Here is a 19,202-nt window from a genome sequence, read left to right as displayed (position 1 = left end):
CTCATTGACCCTCAGACCCTCAGACCCACAGACCCTCAGACTCTCAGACCCACAGACCCTCAGACCCTTAGACTCATTGACCCTCAGACTCATTGACCCTCAGACCCTCAGACTCATTGACCCTCAGACCCTCAGACCCACAGACCCTTAGACCCTCAGACCCACAGACCCTTAGACCCTCAGACCCTCAAACTCATTGACCCTCAGACCCACAGACCCTCAGACTCATTGACCCTCAGACTCTCAGACTCTCAGACTCTCGGACCCTCAGACCTTCAGACCCACAGACCCACAGACCCACAGACCCACAGACCCTTAGACCCTGACTTCTCCGTTGAATCCGTTCTTTCGGCAGGGAGTTTTTTTCATAGCTCACCTTCATGCTCGCAGACTGCTTGCAAAGCTGCAGTGTTTGTCATCTGTAGTTTGCCTCACTTCCTTTGCCATGGGTCACTCTGTGCTCTCCCTCACAGAGCCCAGGCACATTTTATTTTTCCCTTTTTGAATTTTCAGAGGTTTCCAGGCCTCCTCCCCCATTCTGGGGAGCTCTGCTGCTTGTTCCTGGGTGTGGCTTTCCTGACTCCTTGAGCAGCCCACAGCCACATGCCCTGTCTCCCAACTCCACACGTCTCCGTCTCCGTGACATCTATCAAACATTCGCGGCTAACTCTCCATCTTGACCTGGCTTTCCTCCTGAGAAAATACAGAAACCAAACCCAAACCACAGCACTTTAAAAATGCTAATTAATCCTCACCATGGATCTTGGCTACACAGCACTAGCAAATCCCATGGCCCCAGTTTTATGTTTGGAGAAATCAGGGTAATTGGCATCAGAGGACAGAGGCTGACTGAAGAGTTTGGGTTGGCCCTGTCTCTGGGAGTGAGGCCATTTGACTGAGGGCCAGCTGCCTCACCAAATTCCCTTCTGCATATCACTGTGGAATTACTTTTCTATAACGCCATTGCATTCCATTGCTATAGAAAAACACCTGAAGTTGGGCAATTTGTAAGTCAAGGAGGCATATTCAGCTTATCATTCTGGAGATTTAAGCATGACACTGAGCCCTGTACGATCCCTATTGGTTGTGTCACATTTGGTGAGTGGCATCTAGGGTATGTGAGAGGGAGTGACCAGGTGGTGACCTGGGAGCCAGAGAGAGGAGGAGAGGGCCAACCTTGTCTTTATTTACAGTCAAAGACATCAGTCCCTGAAGGGGGCAGCATTGCCCCTCCATGGCCCAAAGGCCCGGCTCTAAGCCCCACCTCTTAATGGCTGCTTCATGTCCAGCCAACACCTTACTGGGAGTCAAGCTTTCAGCATGCGGACCCTTGGGGACACACTCAAACCACAGCACTCATTTACCTGTGAGCTGCCCCCACCCCATAGTCACAAAGGAGGCAAACTCTCTAGTTTCCAACTAATTACTTCAATTCCTTTTCTTTCATTCTGGTATAATAAGACACTTAAACCACGGCTTTACGTTTTTCCATGCCTGGGATAATACACACCCCAGTGAAAAGCAAGTTAGAGAAGACAGGTCTACGTTGGCGTACGGCTCCAGAGGTGATAGAGCCCATCATGGCGGGGAAGGCATGGCCATCATGAGGCTGGCCCGGCAGTCAGGAAGCAGAGGGAACACATGTCGTGGGAACAAGGGGAAAGAAGCATCAGATAAGACACAAGGGCTTCTTCTTCACAGGAACAGTGGTTGAGCAGAATCTAACGGTGCTCTGACAGGCTAACCTCCACCCCAGTGGTCCAGAGACAGGTGTGTCCCTCTCATCTGTTTCTGGGATTGAGTTCTTCCCATGCTGCACGCCTCTTGTTATGATTCTCGGGATGACATGGCCCACCTGGAGAGCCAGCCTGCCTCCCTATTTGAGGGCTATCTGGTCAGATGACGTTGACAGATGCTGGAAAACGCAGCAGAAGGAATCCTTTGGTGCCTGGGGTTGCCCTGCTTTATGAAGAACATGGAGTAGCCTAGACGCTAGCTGGAGGAAAAGAATAACATACAAGTTTAAATAAATTCAAATAGCAGACGAAGGAGACAATGGTAGAGATTGGATGAGCTGTATTTGGCTAATTGCCAGTTGGACTCCATGGAGTCTGATGGAGTTGCTGTGAATGCAAGAGGATCCACTCCCAAAGGCTGCCTGCTGAGAGGAGGGGCAGGCTCTTCACCTCAGCTGTGGGGGGCTGTGCACCTGAGGTTGGGCACCTGAGGTTGGGCATAGGAAGTGGAAGGCTGTGGGTGTGTAGGCATACTCAAGCCTGCTTGGGGGCAGAGAGAAAGCACCAGAGTAAGGGCTGGCCAGCCTCGGGAGTGAGACTTGATCCCGCAGGCAGTGGGAGCTGCCCGAGTGCTCTTATGCAAGTAATACATGAAAGTGGGGGACACTGAAACACAGGACACTTCAAAGACAGCAGTAAAAATCACATTAACACACTCTCTGGCCACCCTAAGATAAGCCTTGAAAATGTTTAGGTTGCCTTTTACAGTTCTCTCTTTCTCTTGATTTTATTTATTAATAGACACACATAAACACATTCTTACAGGATTTGAATCATAAATTTGAAGTTAATGTAACAGGAGCTTATATAGGCACTAATTTTGTAAATTCTTGTGTAATAACTTTACAATTGGTTGCACAGGTTGGTATTATATTAAATCAACCTACCACTTCAGCACAGTAAAATGCTTAGCTTAACCATTGCCCTAATCCTGCATTTTAGGGTATTTTCAAAGTTTCACTGGCACAAAAAAAAATGCTCATGGATGCCCTGATGATTAGCCCTGTTTGTCAACTTGACAGGTTCTAGGAGCACTGAAGAGACATGCCTCTTCGCATGTCTGGAAGGGATTATCTAGAAGTTGATTGAGTGGGAAGGCCCACCCTAATGTGGGGAGCACAAGTTTGTGATCTGGGGTCCTGATCTGAATAAAAAGGAGAAAGTGAACTCAGCATAAATATTCATCAGTCCTATGCCTCTGATCCCTGGGATCCACATAGTGGAGGGAGGGCATTGGCTGCCTCGGGGTACTGACTGCCCACTCTTACTGTGACACATGCACACACGTATGCATACACACATAAGTAAATGCAATGCTTTTTAAAACATGCATTTTAAATGTACAGCTTTCAATTTTTACTCAGTTGCAGAATTCTTCACTTTACATTCAAGTATTCACCAATATTCTAGTCTGACAAAGGGTTAATCATTTGTGCTTGACTGTTTATGAATGTTTAATCATTTACTGTTGGCTCTTAGGTATACCGGAATGAAAGCAAGTAGATTTACAGGTACAAAATAAGAATCATGAGTCTAGGGATTTATAGTGACAGATTTTCCTCTTCATGAACAAAGTACTTTTCCATCGATGCCACCCTTTCTGAGGGACTGTCCACAAGCAAGCATGGCCATCTCACATTGTTAGTCATTTTTTAGGTACCTTGTGGTTTATTACTGGTGTCAGAGGTTCCTCTTATTTCTGAATTCTGTTAGCCAACAGAAGGTATGCAGCAGGTCTTTGTTTTGTTTTGTTTTAAGAGGTGGGGTTGCTACGGATGGAATTCAGGGTACCAGTGACCTATGCCCCCAGTCCTGCCGTTAAAGTTTAGAGATTTAGTAGACGCTTGTTTTTTATCCAATCCGTGTCGTTGTTAAACTCACGTCTGATGGTTTTCTCGGTTTGATCACAGAAAAAGAGCTCTGCGGTGATGGCAACTTGTTTTTCCTTTTCATCCCTTGCCTTGCACTGCATCTGTCCCGTCTCATTGTACATGAGTATGGACAGTGGTGATGGCATGCATGCTTGTCCCCGTCCCGGGCTCAGAGAGAAAACTTTTGAAGTTGACACCATTAAGTGTGAAGCTTGTGGGGTTTTGTTGGTTTTCCAAAGTTTCTCTGTGAGGTCCTGGGTTCAAATCCCAGCACCGCATAAACCAGGCATGGTGAGACACATACCTGTCATTCCAGTGCTCAGGAAGCAGAGACAAAAGGAGTGCCATACTTGGAGGTGAGCCTGACCTACAAAGGGGATTCCCGGCAATAATGGGCAACACAGGAAAGACCCTGTCTTTAAACAAAACATTATAAAAACCTCCTTTAAAGCTATTTTTTCAAAGTGTAGGGCTGGGCATGCAGCTCAGTTGGTGGAGATTTGTCCAGCATGCATGAAGCTCTGGTATTGATCTCCAGCACCACATAAGCCTGGTATAGAAGGGTATCACAGTGCTTAGGAGGGGGAGGCAGGAGAATAAAAAATTCAGTCTTTCCTCGGCTGCAGAGCAAGTCAGGGGCCTGCCTGAGATACAATAAGAACTTTTCTCAGAAATGGTAAGTTTCAAGTGCGAGGCTGTGGGAAGCTCGCCAGCCCCTGCTTCTGCACATCTATTTCACGACCTTTGTTAACTTTCAGATTCAGTGATTTCACATAGTTAATCCCCACACAGCCCACAGCTCCTGCTGTCACTCTCACCGCCTGTTTTTGTAATATTGCATGTTTGTGCTTTTGTTTTCCATGAGTAATGCCTCAGGACTGCTCCATTTTATTAGTTTGTGCCCTGGAAATTCTTTCAGCTTTGCTGGTCCTCTGCATCGTCTGGGTTTTCTATTAACTTCTGCTCTGTATTACCTACTCCCCGCTAAACATTTTCAGTTATAGCAAGAATGCTTAACTCAAAGTCTGAACAAATGTGTAAGCACCCAATGCAGCGTGGTGAACTCTGGGCATGCCACGGTGAGGCACTGTGGTCCTCCAGGGCCTCGTCACCCTGTGTGACCTGCCTCCCTGTTACTGCGAGCGTCTGATCCACTAGCCACCATTCTTTGGAGAAATTTCTTTTCAAGTCTTTTACCTACTTTTTAATGGGGTTAGTTTTGGTTTTCCTGATGAGTTATATAGATTTTTTAATGATTTATTTCTTTCCATTTTATATGCATTGATGTTTTACCTGCATGTGTGTCTGTGTGAGGGTATCAGGTCCCCTGGAGCTGGAGTTATAGATAGTTAAGAGCCTCCATGTGTGTCCTGGGAATTGAACCTGGGTCCTCTAAAAGAACAGCCATTGCTTTTAACCACTGAACCATTTCTACAGTCCCTTATATGGGGTTCTATATAGTAGTTGGAGTTCCTTAACTGCTAACTATTTACCACCTATATGGTTTGCTAACTTTTTCCCATTCTATAAATGGCTTTTCCTCTCTTGTGTGTCATTTACTTACACACACACACACACACACACACACACACACACACACACACAGACACCACTGTATTTCCACAGTGACTGCATTAAGGCAGGTTTACTAGGATTGCGGTCCTTTTTTTTTTTTTACAATATGGCTTCCTTGTGCAAATGTTGTATGGTAACTCAGTTGGCTGGTAGGTGACAAGAGGCTACTATTTTCCCACCACTATGGCACAAGGAACCTGCTTGTCTGGAAGCAGGGTGACTTGAGTGTTCAGTGACAAGCAGAGAGATACAGCTAGGCCCATCAGACAGTGTAGTGATCCACAAGCTAGTCCCCTACAGGCATAAGTATAGACATACCTAGCTAGGACATGAGTGCCGGAAGAACCTCATCCCATCCCAAATGCACACAAACACCTCACCCCAGGCTCAGAGGCCCATCCTCCTGGGATTATTTCATCATTTAGTTGCCCTTGAAGACAAAGGACAGAATAAGATTACCCTGAAGGTACTGTTGCTGTCATCCATGGAAAAGACCCTTACTGTCTAAATTGCTTCAGTTGAAATTGAAATCTACTGAGTGCACAGTGGGTGATGAAGCAGCCGTTTCAGCACTTCCTGTTTGACTGGAAACTCAGTGATGTAGAAAAATGTAGAAACCATGGTCTACACCACTAGAGGTGGACTAACTTGTTCCGCAGTTGGTGCCCTAGGGTCCTACATCCTCTCAGATCCCTGGACTAGTTGGATTCAGGCACCACTTTGCTACTGAACCACGCAAACACTCATTTCGGTGTTCCAGAATCGCACAGATAGAAGTTCTTCAGTTCCTCACCAGGGATAATGTCCTAGTTGGGCCTCACTCAGAAGGAGCAGAGGCATGGGGCAGGGACTCCAAGCCATGCTAGAGCCCACAGTGCCAACTGCAGGACAAGCTACCAGTTCCTTTCCTTTTCAGAGGAGAAAGTCAAGGATGTGCCCACAGTCACAGAGCAAGTGATGTGTTGAGACCATCTCATTGAACCCTAGGTTGATTCCCAGCCATGATTTCCAGTGCGTGACCCTATCCTTGGTCTGTACCGACTATCCCTTTGGCCTGCACTGTCCCATCAGGCTGGCTCCATGGGAAAGTGGCCACATCAGAAGGACAAGGAATGCACCACAGAGGCTGAGCATGGCCACCGCAGGAGCTGTTGTCTGTTCACCTTGTACCATCTTGACAGCCTGTCTCCTTCCCAGCATGACCCCCCCCCAGGTGACAGCATTTTTGACGGGCTGAGAAGCTTCCTGAGGTACTGGGTGAACACTGAGACTAGGCTTCTTTTGCTGCTTGTGAGAAGAGCGAGAGGAAGAGATGAGACAACAGGAAGTTTTCATATACTTTGGCCAGACCATCTCCAGATGCAAATGACCCAAAGACCACCTGAACAAGGTGTGGTTAGGCGCAAGATGTGTGCACTGCCTACCTATATGAAAGAGGTTATACCCTGGCCAAGAAAAACTGCCAGCAAGGTCTTCTTGGACTCATATGTCTTCCACTTCTACACCAAATGTCCCTTCTGCCTGGCAGGGGTCACCTTTGTGGCTGTCCCCCAAAACATACTCCACCGTGGAGTGCAGAGCCACTGGTAACCTCCAGGCCCAGGTGTAGCTAGCAGAGCAGGAGAGGGTGTGGATGGTTCAGAACAACCAGGAAGATGCTGAGGAGCGGAGTCAGAGACTGTGGGTTCCAGAGCATGCAGGAGCTCCAGGCCCACAGCCTGCTGTGTCCTCTTCAGCCTGAAGCCTTACTGAAATGGTGCAAGTTCAAGGAGGAAGGGCAGAAATGAGAAAATGAGGGGCTGCTTACATTTCTGGAAGAAGCCTGGAAAGTGTTGCTTCTGCTAGGTAGGCTCAGTCTGGTCATCTTGCCTGGGATCCCAGACACGCACGCTCGCGCACACACACACACACACACACACACACACACACACACACACACACACACACACACACGGGAGGGGGTGGTGAAGAGAGAGAGAAAGAGAGTTGTTGCAGAGGGATGGAAGCTTACTTGGCAGTAGGTTCTACGTGGAGCCTGGCCAGAGTGTAGGAGAGATGACAACACTGTTTAGGTGCCCTGTAGACCTGAATGGCAACTGACCCAGTACCTTCTTCCTGATTTGTGTTTACACAGCTACAACTTGGAAAAAAAACATTGAAAATGTTGCAAATAAATATTTGCCAATCAAGTATCTGGGATGAAGTCACTCTCCAAAATTCATAGGAACACCTACACTCCCATAGCAAGAAATCAGCCCAAGTTAAAACAAATGGCAAAGGTTCTGAATAGAAGTTGTTCCTTGAAAATATGCAAATGGCCAACATCTAGGAAGAACCACTTGGCATTGTTGTAGTAATTTACTGTGCCAATAGCTTTGGGGTACTGAACCTAGGGTGTGGCTCCTCGTCTATGGACATGGTCTCTTAAAAAAGAGGGATAGAGGTCATGTGTGCTCTCTTGGGTTGTGAAGACCAGGTCAGGTGGTGGGAAGCAGCTTGTGGTCTGTTCCCAGCTCACTTGGTCCAAGTTCCATGAGTCTGTTTTATACATAGCATCTTCCTTCCTTCTTTCCTTCTTTCCTTCCCTCCTTCCTTCCTTTCTCTTCTTTTTCTTTTGTTTGGTTTTTTGAGACAGGGTTTCTCTGTATTGCTTTGGAGCCTATCCTGGAACTTGCTCTGTAGATCAGTCTGGCCTTGAAGTCACAGAGATCCACCTGCCTCTACCTTCTGAGTGCTGGTATTAAAGGTGTGTGCTACCAACACCCAGCCACATAGCATTTCTTAATAAATTCATATATATGTATATATATGGTTCTGGTAACATGGCATCTCTAATCCTGAGGGAAATGCAAATCAGAGCCTCAATAAGCTATCACCTCTCCTATTTAGGATAGCTCCATCAAATGGTATTTGTATTTTTATAATTTGATCATCAGCATTTTATTATCATTGTAAATGTTTTTATTTCTTTTCAGACCCGTGAGTTCTTTTAAAATGTGTTTTAAAACTTGCAAATGCAGCCAGGTGTGATGGTACACACCCGGTTTGCACTGAGGTTGGGTTGTGGAGAGTCTGAGGTCGACTGGAATACAAAGCAGGTATCCAGCCAGGCGAGTCTGCATAGGAAGACATAGAGTTGAAGTTGTGGGGCATGCTTCTCTTTGGTGAATAGCTCTTGTTGGTTGTGCCGTCCCTTTACCTCTAAACTACACATTCATCTCCTTTAGTTAGGAGTGCTTTCACATTTCGGCACACTTTTGCATGCTTCATGCTGTTCTTATCTAATCAGTGAGTATAACTGAATGACTTTTACTAAAAAATAGTATGGATAGCTAACCTCTGCAAACTGTTAGAAAAATCTTGAGGACTAGTTTGCCAGTCAGCTTTTTTGTCACTGTGACAGAGGGCTTACCATGAACAGCTTGAAGAAAGAAATAGATTTGGCTCACGGAGACTTCATTTCATGGTTCCCTGTGCACTCAGGTAGACCCTTATGTGGTGGAAGCACGTGACAGAGGGGCTTACTCCTTTTCCTCACTGCAGACAGGCTGCATGGTGGTGGCGTGTACAAGGGGCCAGGGCAAAATTATATCCCCAAGGGTTCACCTAGCTACCTACTTCTTTCAACTGGGCCTCGCCTCCTACCGCCTGCCATCTGCCAATAATGCTACCACAGTGTGAGCCCACTAAGGGACGAATCCACTGATAATATCAGTCCTCTCAGAATCCAGTCCCTTTATTGGGAGTCACACCAACTGGCAACCACCTGTCAATGTATGACACTGTGAGGATACACTCCATGTTGAAACTATAAATGTAAGATACACAGCACTCATTCGGCAATGGCCATGGGTGGGGAGTGGATATGGTGGGACTATCCGAGTGAGGTTTAGTCTTGCAATTTCTGTGTTAGACAGAGCAATTGATGGAGTCAGCTTTGTAGTCTTCTCATCAGCCTGGACTGTGTTCCAGACATGCAGGTGACTGCCCAATCGCTCTCCTGCTGTTTCTGCCCCTCTGCTAGGATAAGCCTCCCGTCTGCAATGTTGGAGATGCTCCTGGGTTCCTTGAAGTAAGTGATCCTAATATACTTGATCCATGGTAACAAAAGAGGCTGTCAGCTGGGGGGCTCCCCTTCTGTCATGAAACCTACTCTTATTTCTAAACTAAGAATATTATATAAGTATATATATATCTCACATTAAATTTTTTGGACAAACGTCTCCCAATGTAGCTCTGGATAACCTAGAACTCAGCTGGCCACAAACTCACAGAGATCTGCTTGCCTCCTGAGTGCTGAGATTAGAGGCATGGCTTTCTCACTTATTTCTTAAATAAAGTCCTGTTTCCTCAGGAAAGAAGCGCTGGGCCAATGCTGTCTTCTCCCTTTAATACATCATGGGCTTAGATGCCCATGCTGTCTCCCCCTTTCCGCAGTTCTCCAAAGAAGTGGTTTGAAGCAGGGTACATGCAAGACTAAAAGGGTGGAGAGAAAGTTATTTAAAAAGAAACAACAAAGAGAAACTAATAATTGTTGTCAATGCTGTGTGCTAGGAATTGTGTCACACCCTGTGTTGTATACCTGCTTTTTCTTTAGAGCACATGGCACAGTTGCTCCTCGTAGTTTTAACAAATAGCTTATCATTTTCCTCCCTGTTTAAAACATGTTTCCTGAGAACTAGCACTTTCATTTCTCAAGCTCACATATATACCCAAGCATCTAGATAGTGGCAGAACAAAAGGTATTTGTAGAATAAATATTCTGTTTTATTTAAAACAAATTAAGAAAGATTCTGAGAGATCTTAAAAATGTATGTTGACAGATGATAGATAAATGAAAGATGATAGGTAGATAGATGATTGATAGATTGATAGACAGACAGACAGAATGACAGATAGGTAAGTTTGGACTAGAGAGAAGGCTCAAAGTGCATACAGCTCTTGCCGAAGACCCCAGTTAGGTTTCTAGCACCCACATGGCAGCTCACAACTACCTGTAATTCCAGTTCTGACACTCTATGTTTATAAGTACATATTCCATACACAGACACAAGCATGCATATAACTTAAAAATAAAATATAATATAAAATAAAAATAAAATATTTTAAAAAGAGATATTGGCCACATGTCAGACATATCATTGAAAGAGAATGCTTGCTGGTCAAGTAAGACATGAGAAAGCTTGGATTTGACTCTGCTGATTGTAAGTTGAGGAAACATTTACTTGAGACTAACACTTATCTGAATTCAGTGTCTTAACCAGGCAATCACAGCTACTTGGACTACTTAAATTCACCTCAAGTCTTTGATTTTATAAAAAACTTAGAAAAATAACTTAGTTCATTAAATCTGGCACCACAATCAAAAATGAATAATAAAAGAGGAAAGTCAGCTTAAGTACCACATTCCTTTATGATTTTCTGACTGAAATAAAGGGTTATTTATAATATACATATTTCATTTTTACAAGTTGAGGAGTACATCCAAGTTGTTTCTTGGACAAGTTAGAATATGGTACTGATTTCTGTGAATAACTAATATTTTAAAATGTTGGGGATTAAAAATGAATCTAGACTCTTCCCTTTATCTAATGTCAGCCATATCTTCTAATTTATGAGGTGATTTTTTACCACATATCTCCACAAATAATAAAAAGCAGAATTTTCCCTGCATTTGAGGTCAAATAAATGCAAATTCTTTTAAAATGAAAATATTGACAGTGAGCACCAAATTAGAAAAGAAAGAAGAGTGATATATACCATATATATAAATCACCAGGCTCTTGGGGGAGAATGTAAGTAAATCTAAGAACTGTACTTTTTCTTGATTGTACATTTTTCTCTTAAAACAAATCACTTTCCCAACTATGAATGGCTTGACAGCTCCAAGGATGACATCAGCTCTTTGACTATGCACTATCTGCTTTCCCTTAGATAACTCAGTGGCACTTCATCAAGTTTAGTGATTGAAGTGAATTAGAAACCAATGGGGGTTGAGTTTAAATTCCCTTAACTGCTATGCATAATGTATTCCTGATCTTAGACCTACTTTTGAACACTCCTGAGAATTTATATTGCCCATGGGCTTCTCTGATTCTAGAAATAGAAGTGAGCAAGTGAAGGAACATGCACTCCTTAGAGTTCTAATAGTGTCAGTCAAAATGTACTAAATTATAGTACAGTGCTTCATCAATCTACACCAGCCATCCTCTTCCTGTCTGACTTAGCCTGACTTAAAACCAAAGGATAATATCCTTGGCATTGTTATTCCACTTCAGGAAAATCACATACATCTTCTCTGTAGTGCCTTTCAGTAGTGGGCAGACTGATGATCAATAACAAGATGGTACAGAGGTCATATTAGAAATTAGGCTGTTGCTTGAAGAAAAGAGCAAGCTATGAACAGAACTAGCCACTCTTGCAGTTCCTAGGAAATTACATATGACTGTCAGGTAATAATGCTTGCATTCTAGACATCTGGTCTACCACTTTGCTCTTATACCAATGCTGTTCACTTTTGAATGTACATGCAAAGTTCCTGCTTTGGTTGATTGACACTAGGTCAGAAATCAGCATTTCTCTTTCTTTTCTTTAAAGGTCATGTTTGTGGTGAGGGTGGGGGTGGAGTATGCATGCATGAGGAGGCCAGAGGCACCAGATCCCCATGGAACTGAAGTTTACAGGTATGTGTGAGCAGCCTGTGATGGGAGTGCTGGGAACAGAACTTGGGTTCTCTGGAAGGTGTAGGTCCTCAGGACAAGTAGCCCAGGCCACCTCTGAGCCATCCCTCCAGCCCAGAACTCAGCATTTCTGATGAATTTCTAAGTAGTGCCCACCTGAGTGGCTAGTTCTCTGACTACGGTGTGAGTAGAGAGCCATAATCCAGATGATTTTCACCTAATTTGAAGCTCAAGCCTTATAATTTAATATATTTATATAAGTATTCTGTTTAAGACACAAGCCTTTTCAAATGCCAGGGCTGGCTGAGGACCTGCCTCAACATCAGAGCACTTGCCTGGCTTATACAGGACCCCTAAATTCAACCTCTAACACCACACACACAAGACCTTAAATCTCACAACGGATTTTTGAGGGTCTATAAGTTATTTCCCCAAATTCTTTTTTAAGTTGGATCTATAGCAATGTACATTGTCTTTCTGATTATACAAATCCCAGGATGTTTTCTAATACTAGTGTAATAGAGTGTGTCTGGCCACAACACAGTTCAAGTCAGCAGGCAGGACAATTTTGAAGCCTGACTCAGACTTGTGGTTCCTTTTCCTATTTTCTTGATATCTGTGCTGGCTAGTTTTATGTCAACTTGACACACAAACTAGAGTTATCTGAAAGGAGGGAACCTCAGCTGAGAAGATCCAGCCATAAGGCATTTTGTTAATTAATGATTGTGGGTAGTTCCATCCCTGAGCTGGTGGCCCTGGGCTCTATAAGAAAGTGGGCTGGGCCGGGCCTTTAATCCCAGCACTGGGGAGGCAGAGGCAGGCGGACCTCTGTGAGTTCGAGGCCAGCCTGGTCTACAAGAGCTAGTTCCAGGACAGCCTCCAAAGCCACAGAGAAACCCTGTCTCGAAAAACCAAAAAAAAAAAAAAAAAAAAAAAAAAAGAAAGTGGGCTGAGCAAGCCAGGGGAAGCAAGCCACTGAGCTGCACTCTTCCATGGCCTCTGCGTCTGTTCGTTCCTGCCCTGTTTGAGTTCCTGTCCTGAATTCTTTCAATGATGAACAGTAATATAGAAGTGTAACCATTTCCTCCCCAACTTGCTTTTTGGTCATGGTGTTTCATTGCAGTAGAACCCTGACTAAGACAGTTTCCTACGAAGCCAACATTCAGAAAGAAAACTTGGGCTCCCAGTAAATGGCAGTGAGCTGAACATCTCCCCGGAAGAGGTCCCAAATTGAGAGTAAGGCAGCAGCTTGTTTGGGCTGTGGGTGTGACTTCTTTACAGAACCCCCTGTGCTCTTTTAGAAGTACTGAGGTTGCATAAGATTCCATCCTGTGCTCCAGCATTTCTGTACATCTTGAAAATAAAGCCATTTCCTGGAATGTAGGAAGCAGGTCTCATTATTTAACCACATTCAGAGGTGGGAAGTAGGAGAATTTATTGTTCCTGTGTTTTCTTCTCAAAGTGTTTAAATATTAGCAGCAAACACTCTGTCCAATAAAAAGAAAAAGTATTTTATATTCAGTGTCAGTTCTATAAAAATAATAGAGGCATCAAATGGGATTAGAGAGAATAGACATAAGTGTCACAATGGTCCCTTAATGTGAGGAAGTGCAATTATAGATAATTTTCATTATCCTTTTGGTCTGATTCACTGTATGTATTTCTTTTACAATTAAAGGTTTTTTCTGTTTTGTTTTTTAAATAATAAGAACAAAGGAGAAGGGAAACAAAGCGATACTGTGTGAAGGCTGGATACCCCCTCCCAGGGATTTGGGGCTGGAATTAATCGTTTGATGTCTCCGCGTGGTATAGATCTGTATACTGCCTCCATGACAGTAATAAATTAGAGTGTCTTGGTAAAGACCAAACTCATCAATTTTTCCAAAATCTGTATTTGATTAATTCTACAAAGGTCAAGGTCAAAGTTATTCCTCAAAGCCTATTATCTTAACAAAGAAACCCAAGGTTTCTAGGTTTGTCAGAAAATTCATTATTACTGCACAACGGCAAAAGGTCACAAAATGCCTCCTTCCTCAGCAAAAAACGGCATTTAAGAAAAAATCTCTTTTGCTCAACAACCCATTACCCTAGCAGAACCAAGAAAAACCTCTGACATTTCAGATCCTATTTCTTCAGGGGAAATAAATGTTCCCTAGATCATGGAGAAAAATGACAAACAATTTAATGAAAAACAAATAGATTCCTGCAGCATCTCAGGCTATACCAGACCAAACCCACTCTAAGCCAGCCTTCATCCTCAGGGCTTGCCAACTCTGCAGTGTTATACTTTCCACAATGGCATCAGTGCTGTAACTACAGACGTCTGGACACACACCAAAGCACTGCAAATCAAAGAAACACGCAGCGGAAAAGCAGGAAGAGAAACTCTAGTGTCTCACGCATCTTTAACCCTGGTGGGAAAGCCATCACTGGTGCAGCATTTTAGAAGTGTTGGGGCCCCTTCTAGAGAGGCTCAAGCAGAACTGTCAGTTGACTGAACTTAGCAGTGCTGAGTTCTACCATGTCCTACAACTTCCTCCCTTTAATTCTGCCTCATTGCACTGCTGAACACAAATCCCTATGTCTTCAGTTTCCATTCTTTGATTAACTTCAACCTCAAGTGCATTTCCACCATTTCTCCTTTTAGTTTTTCCTTTGGAACAAGCAGTGTGGGTAAAGCCAGAGTTCGCCACGGCCCCGGCCCCAGCCTTGTGCCACTGCTAACACATTTGGCTTGTCCTATCAGAGCCCTTCAATTATCCATTTAAACAATATAGACTGTGGAACTGCATTTGCGTGGGATGCTTCCCCCCATCATGTAAAAGGTTTTGTCTGTGTTATTTTGTTTGCCATATGTCTGGTCCTCATCAATCTGGAGGTTTCTCCAGGTTATTAATTATAGGTCAGTGGCTTTCAATGGGGGCTGTTTTGCCTCGGGGGAGATTTGGTGACTTCTAGGGAGCTTTTTGGTGGTCACTAATGGGCAGAGACCAAGGATGCTGACAAACACAATGTACACATCAGCACCATAACAGAGGATTATCAACACAAAGGGTCAAGAATGCTGAGAGAGCCCCTGATAGGATCTTTTTCCTCTGAGCTCCTGCAAGCCAGTGGTTCATTCAGCCAGCCATGCCACAGTGCACATTCAGCTAAGTCTTTAAACATGTCTTTCTGTTCCTTCTCACAGTCAGCCTTCTTCCCTGCGTACCCCTGTCTTAACCCATCTCTGCTGCTACAACAAACAGGTGACACAACTCATAAAGACCAGAAATTCATTATTCACCGTTCTGGAGGCCAAGGAGCCCAGGGTCACGGTGTCCACAGATGTGGCGTCTATGAAGGGCTTGATCTCCATGTCTAGGTGCCCAGTTGCTGTGACTGCTGAAGGCAAAGGGGACAGAAGGTCACAAGTGAAGGGCTGCATCTCTCTCTTCCTCAAGTCTTCTGTAAGGAAACTAGCCAAACCCATCCATCTGTCCTGCCAATGGCGGAGGAGCCACCTTGGGGTCAAGTTTCAGGGGGCCATGCCTTCCAACCCCTGCAGGCCACCAGGGGTCTCTAAGTCCCATGGCTCCTTCCCGGTTGACCTTCCTGTACCAGTCACCGGGTGTTCGGCACTCGTTCCCCCACCTTGGCTCTGTACTCCAACTGTCCATTCCTCCCCTCCTCTGTGACACCATGCTGGTTTCCCAGAACCGTGCTAGGCTCTGAGGTGTGGAGAGGAACGGCTGATGGGTCCTGCTTTGCAGACTCTGTGGCCTATCATCAGAGACTTTGCCAAATTTGCTGAGTGACTGATTAGATACAGTACTGCAGATCGTAAAGGCAGTGAGAAATGCCTCTTCTTCGTGGTTCAGAATTTATTACACGTTTTTATCTTTGTGACTATTTCTCTTGAAACATACATTTCACACGATACGAAAAGAAGAAAGCTCCCCTCACATTTGCCCACCCCCTTAGCTCTCCTACAGTACCTGCACCGTCACACCTTCACTGTGCAGAGAACACAGTTGGCCTCTGCCAAGGCTGAGAGCTCCTCTTGGAGAAGCCGTCCCCCTGTGGCCTGCAGAGGGGAGAGAAGGGTGGTTACTCCACAGCTTCTCTCTGCCTCCTCTGGATGGCAGGATCTTTGGCTCCTGCAGCCTCTTGTTCCTTCAAGGAGACTCCAGGAGTGGACTAAGCTGAAGGGGCCTTGTGGCCCTCATCTCCCTGCATCAAGGAACCTTAAGCACATGCCTAAAACCCAACAGCTGAGGAAATCTCAGCCATGAATCCAATCCAGTATTAAAACTAAACTCCTTCTGTTTGTACTTAGTGCTCCCTGTGCAGGGTCATTGGGAGACAGAGTAATGGGATGTAACCCACATCCCCAAGAAACCAGAGCCCGCCAGGATGGAAGCATGTATAAACAGTCAATCAGAATGGAGTTGAACAGAGAGTTGAGCACCGTGGCTCATGGCAGAGGAGGCGTAGTCACAGAGTGGGACCAGGCAACAGGCCTGAACACAGTGTCCAGCCTAGAAGCAATAGATGTTTTGTGTTTGATAGATTTTCTTTGGCTTAAGCACAAGGAAAGTGGGGTTTCTGAAAGGAGAAATGAGACAAGATACATCAAGGTTTAAGAGAGCCACTCTGCAGAGCTTCTCATGGCTGGCAAGATGTGAATAGAAATGTGGGCTAACCAGAGGCTTTTGCTGGGAAGTACCAGAGTTCCCACTGATGTCCCCCCCTGCTGTGCTAGGGGCAGAACCTAGGACTCTACACATATTAGTCAAAGGCTTTACCTCTGAATATCAAACACACACACACACACACACACACACACACACACACACACACACACACACACACGATTATATTTCAACCCTCTGGGTAGAGTCCGAATTGGCTGACTGAATGAGAGTCTTCAAGGCAAATGGAACATGGTTCTAGAAGTTTCAGGGGACCCTGCACTCATGAAATTTTTCTCTGTAGCACATTTCCAGAAATTCATCTTTAAATGATGCCCACTGCCTACTTCACGATCTCTAGGGCAACTGGTCCAGCAAGCTCAGGGTCTCCCATGGCTACAAACAAGTTGCTCGTTAGGCTGGACTCACATGGATGCTCTGGGAAAGCCCTGCTTCCAAAGCCAAACAGGTCACTGACATTGTCTGAGACTGTTGGATGAAGCCCCACTCTCTATTCAAGAACAGTCCTCTGCTTCTCAAGGCCTGGCTCCCTGGCCTCTTCAGCTCCAAGTCTGCAGTAGAGAGAGAGCCTCTGCAGTGCAATCTCTCATAGATAGGCATTCCCCCCTACTTGACAGAGAAAGCACTGTTCTCAGAAGGCCCATGGTTTTAGTTTTGGCCCTCCAGAGGTCATCTCCCTACCAAAGCCATGGATCCATCACTATATTGTAGAACTCCCTTTGCCCTTAATGTAACACATCATTGAAAGAACACTAGGGGCCAAACACCAAGTGCCCCATCTTTGAATCTGGCCACCCACGGCCCAGGACGTGGCTGTGTCTGACCTTGAAATGATACCTGGAGATTGAAGACCACAGAGACTGCAGATGGGATGGGAGGGACACAGGAGATGCCTCTGGGAACCCGAGAAAAGCTTTTCCAGGAGAATCAGATTACTGAGCCCAGAGTGGAAAGCCCTCCATTAGCCAGCCTTACGGTTGAGCAGAATATCGAAGCAGTCAGGGTCTTTGCCTCTTTAGCTGTTCCGAGTAGAGACGCTGAGGCATCTTGACTGGAAATGCTATTCTGATACAGTTTTGCCCTGAGAAATGTACATACCTTTAGGAAATAAAGATGTGTTTTAAATCCTGGCCCAGCTGCCTGAAGCAAGGAGCTCAGACCCACAGTGAGGCACTGATGACAGGACCAGGACCCGGAAGCTTCTTATCAGAAGAGTGGCCTGAAGGAGGAAGAGGGACTCAAAGGCTTGAGACTCAGCCCTCACGCCTCAGGCCACTTCAGAAGTTCTCCAGAGATGAGGGCTCCTCAGCCCTCCCTTTCTTAGCACTCTGGTCTGTCTCCCCCAAATGCCTTCTGCCTTCATTCACTCCTTTGTGAAAATCAAAGTCACCTCTTTCACAACACAGTGTCAGTATGCTCATGCTTCTGAGCATCCATTGATGTTGGGGACCTTCCTTATTCCCCAGCAGCATCTGGACCTGAGCTGGGCGGGCAGGCGTGTGTGTGTGTGTGTGTGTGTGTGTGTGTGTGCGTGCGTGCGTGCGTGCGTGTGTGTGTGTGTGTGTGTGTGTGTGTGTGTGTGTGTGTGTGTGAAGTCAGATGAAAACAGACCTGGGAGCGCTGTCTTTGGGAAATGTGGGGAAAAGTCACTAGACTTTCCTACAGGCTCACACAGGTGCTAACTATGGCCGAGCACTGCCTCCCTCCATCTTGCTGGCTTTGAAAACTGTCTGGTTCTATTTTAAACAGGACACTGAAAACGTGTGTATCCTGCTCCTCCTGGTCCATTCCTTATCTTGAACCTAAGGGTCACAGTGAGGAGAGCAGAAAAGTATCTCCTAGACAAAAAGCGGAGCTGGAGTAATGAGTATAAGGAGGAGGGAAGGGAGGCGCTTAGGGAGTACCCTGGGGTTTTGTTGAGGGGTAAGGCGATTCCTAACACCTCCAAATCCAGCACTCAAAAAGGAAGAAGAGAGGAAAGTTAGGGGAGATATTTTATCTTTTCAGCAGCCTTGGGACTAGGGCAAAAACATTCTTTTTACAAATACCACTTTATGTGCAAAAGACTTCATAAAAATATATTTGGGCTGTGACATTAACACTGAGTCTAACTGTAACTCTTAATTTTGCACATTTTTTTCGTTGCTTGATTTTGTTGTTGTTTGCTTTGGTTTGTGTTTTGTGTGTGTGCCTTTGTATACTCAAAAAATACGTCTTGCTCCTTTATGTCTATAATATTGTGGTCTTTTCACCCTCATACATGGTACTCAGTCTTTACCATGCATCAAAGTCCCCCAGGAAACATGTTTAAAATGCAGCTTCCTTAGAGCCTTCCTCCAAATAGCTCAGGATCTGTGAACACACACACACACACACACACACACACAACACACACAAGTTTAGGTGACACAGGGTCTTTCCTTTGAAAAAGATTCTCATAGAACAAGTACAAGTCGTAGTTTCTTGTCCAAAGAACACATCACTGCCTTAAGGGCCAGAATGTCAACATGTGTCAAGATAAGTTATAAACCTCCGTGATGAATGCCAAAAAAGCCAACAGGTAGCAGAGAAACCAAAAGTGGGAGA

General features: G+C 45.1%; 1 protein-coding gene and 1 long non-coding RNA gene across 3 annotated transcripts in view; one reads left to right on the top strand and one right to left on the bottom strand.

Annotated features, from left to right (window-relative positions):
• The window catches only part of Arsb (arylsulfatase B), a 152,909-nt gene that overhangs the window by 102,251 nt on the left and 31,456 nt on the right, over positions 1 to 19,202 (top strand). The window lies entirely within an intron of this gene.
• Positions 1,437 to 18,085, bottom strand: LOC121133110. Of its 2 annotated transcripts, none has more exons than XR_005869841.1 (3): positions 17,715 to 18,085; positions 15,209 to 15,306; positions 1,437 to 1,996 (listed from the first exon to the last, which is right to left on the bottom strand). It is a non-coding gene; the product is annotated as an uncharacterized LOC121133110 (long non-coding RNA). The 2 variants fall into 2 exon arrangements; XR_005869842.1 differs by lacking the exon at positions 17,715 to 18,085 and adding an exon at positions 15,900 to 16,043.

The sequence above is a fragment of the Mesocricetus auratus genome, unplaced genomic scaffold (genome assembly GCF_017639785.1).
Source record: "Mesocricetus auratus isolate SY011 unplaced genomic scaffold, BCM_Maur_2.0 Super-Scaffold_100020, whole genome shotgun sequence".
Taxonomy (NCBI): Eukaryota; Metazoa; Chordata; class Mammalia; order Rodentia; family Cricetidae; genus Mesocricetus; species Mesocricetus auratus.
Note: the sequence above shows the minus strand (reverse complement) of the source record. Positions and strands in the feature narration are given on the sequence as shown.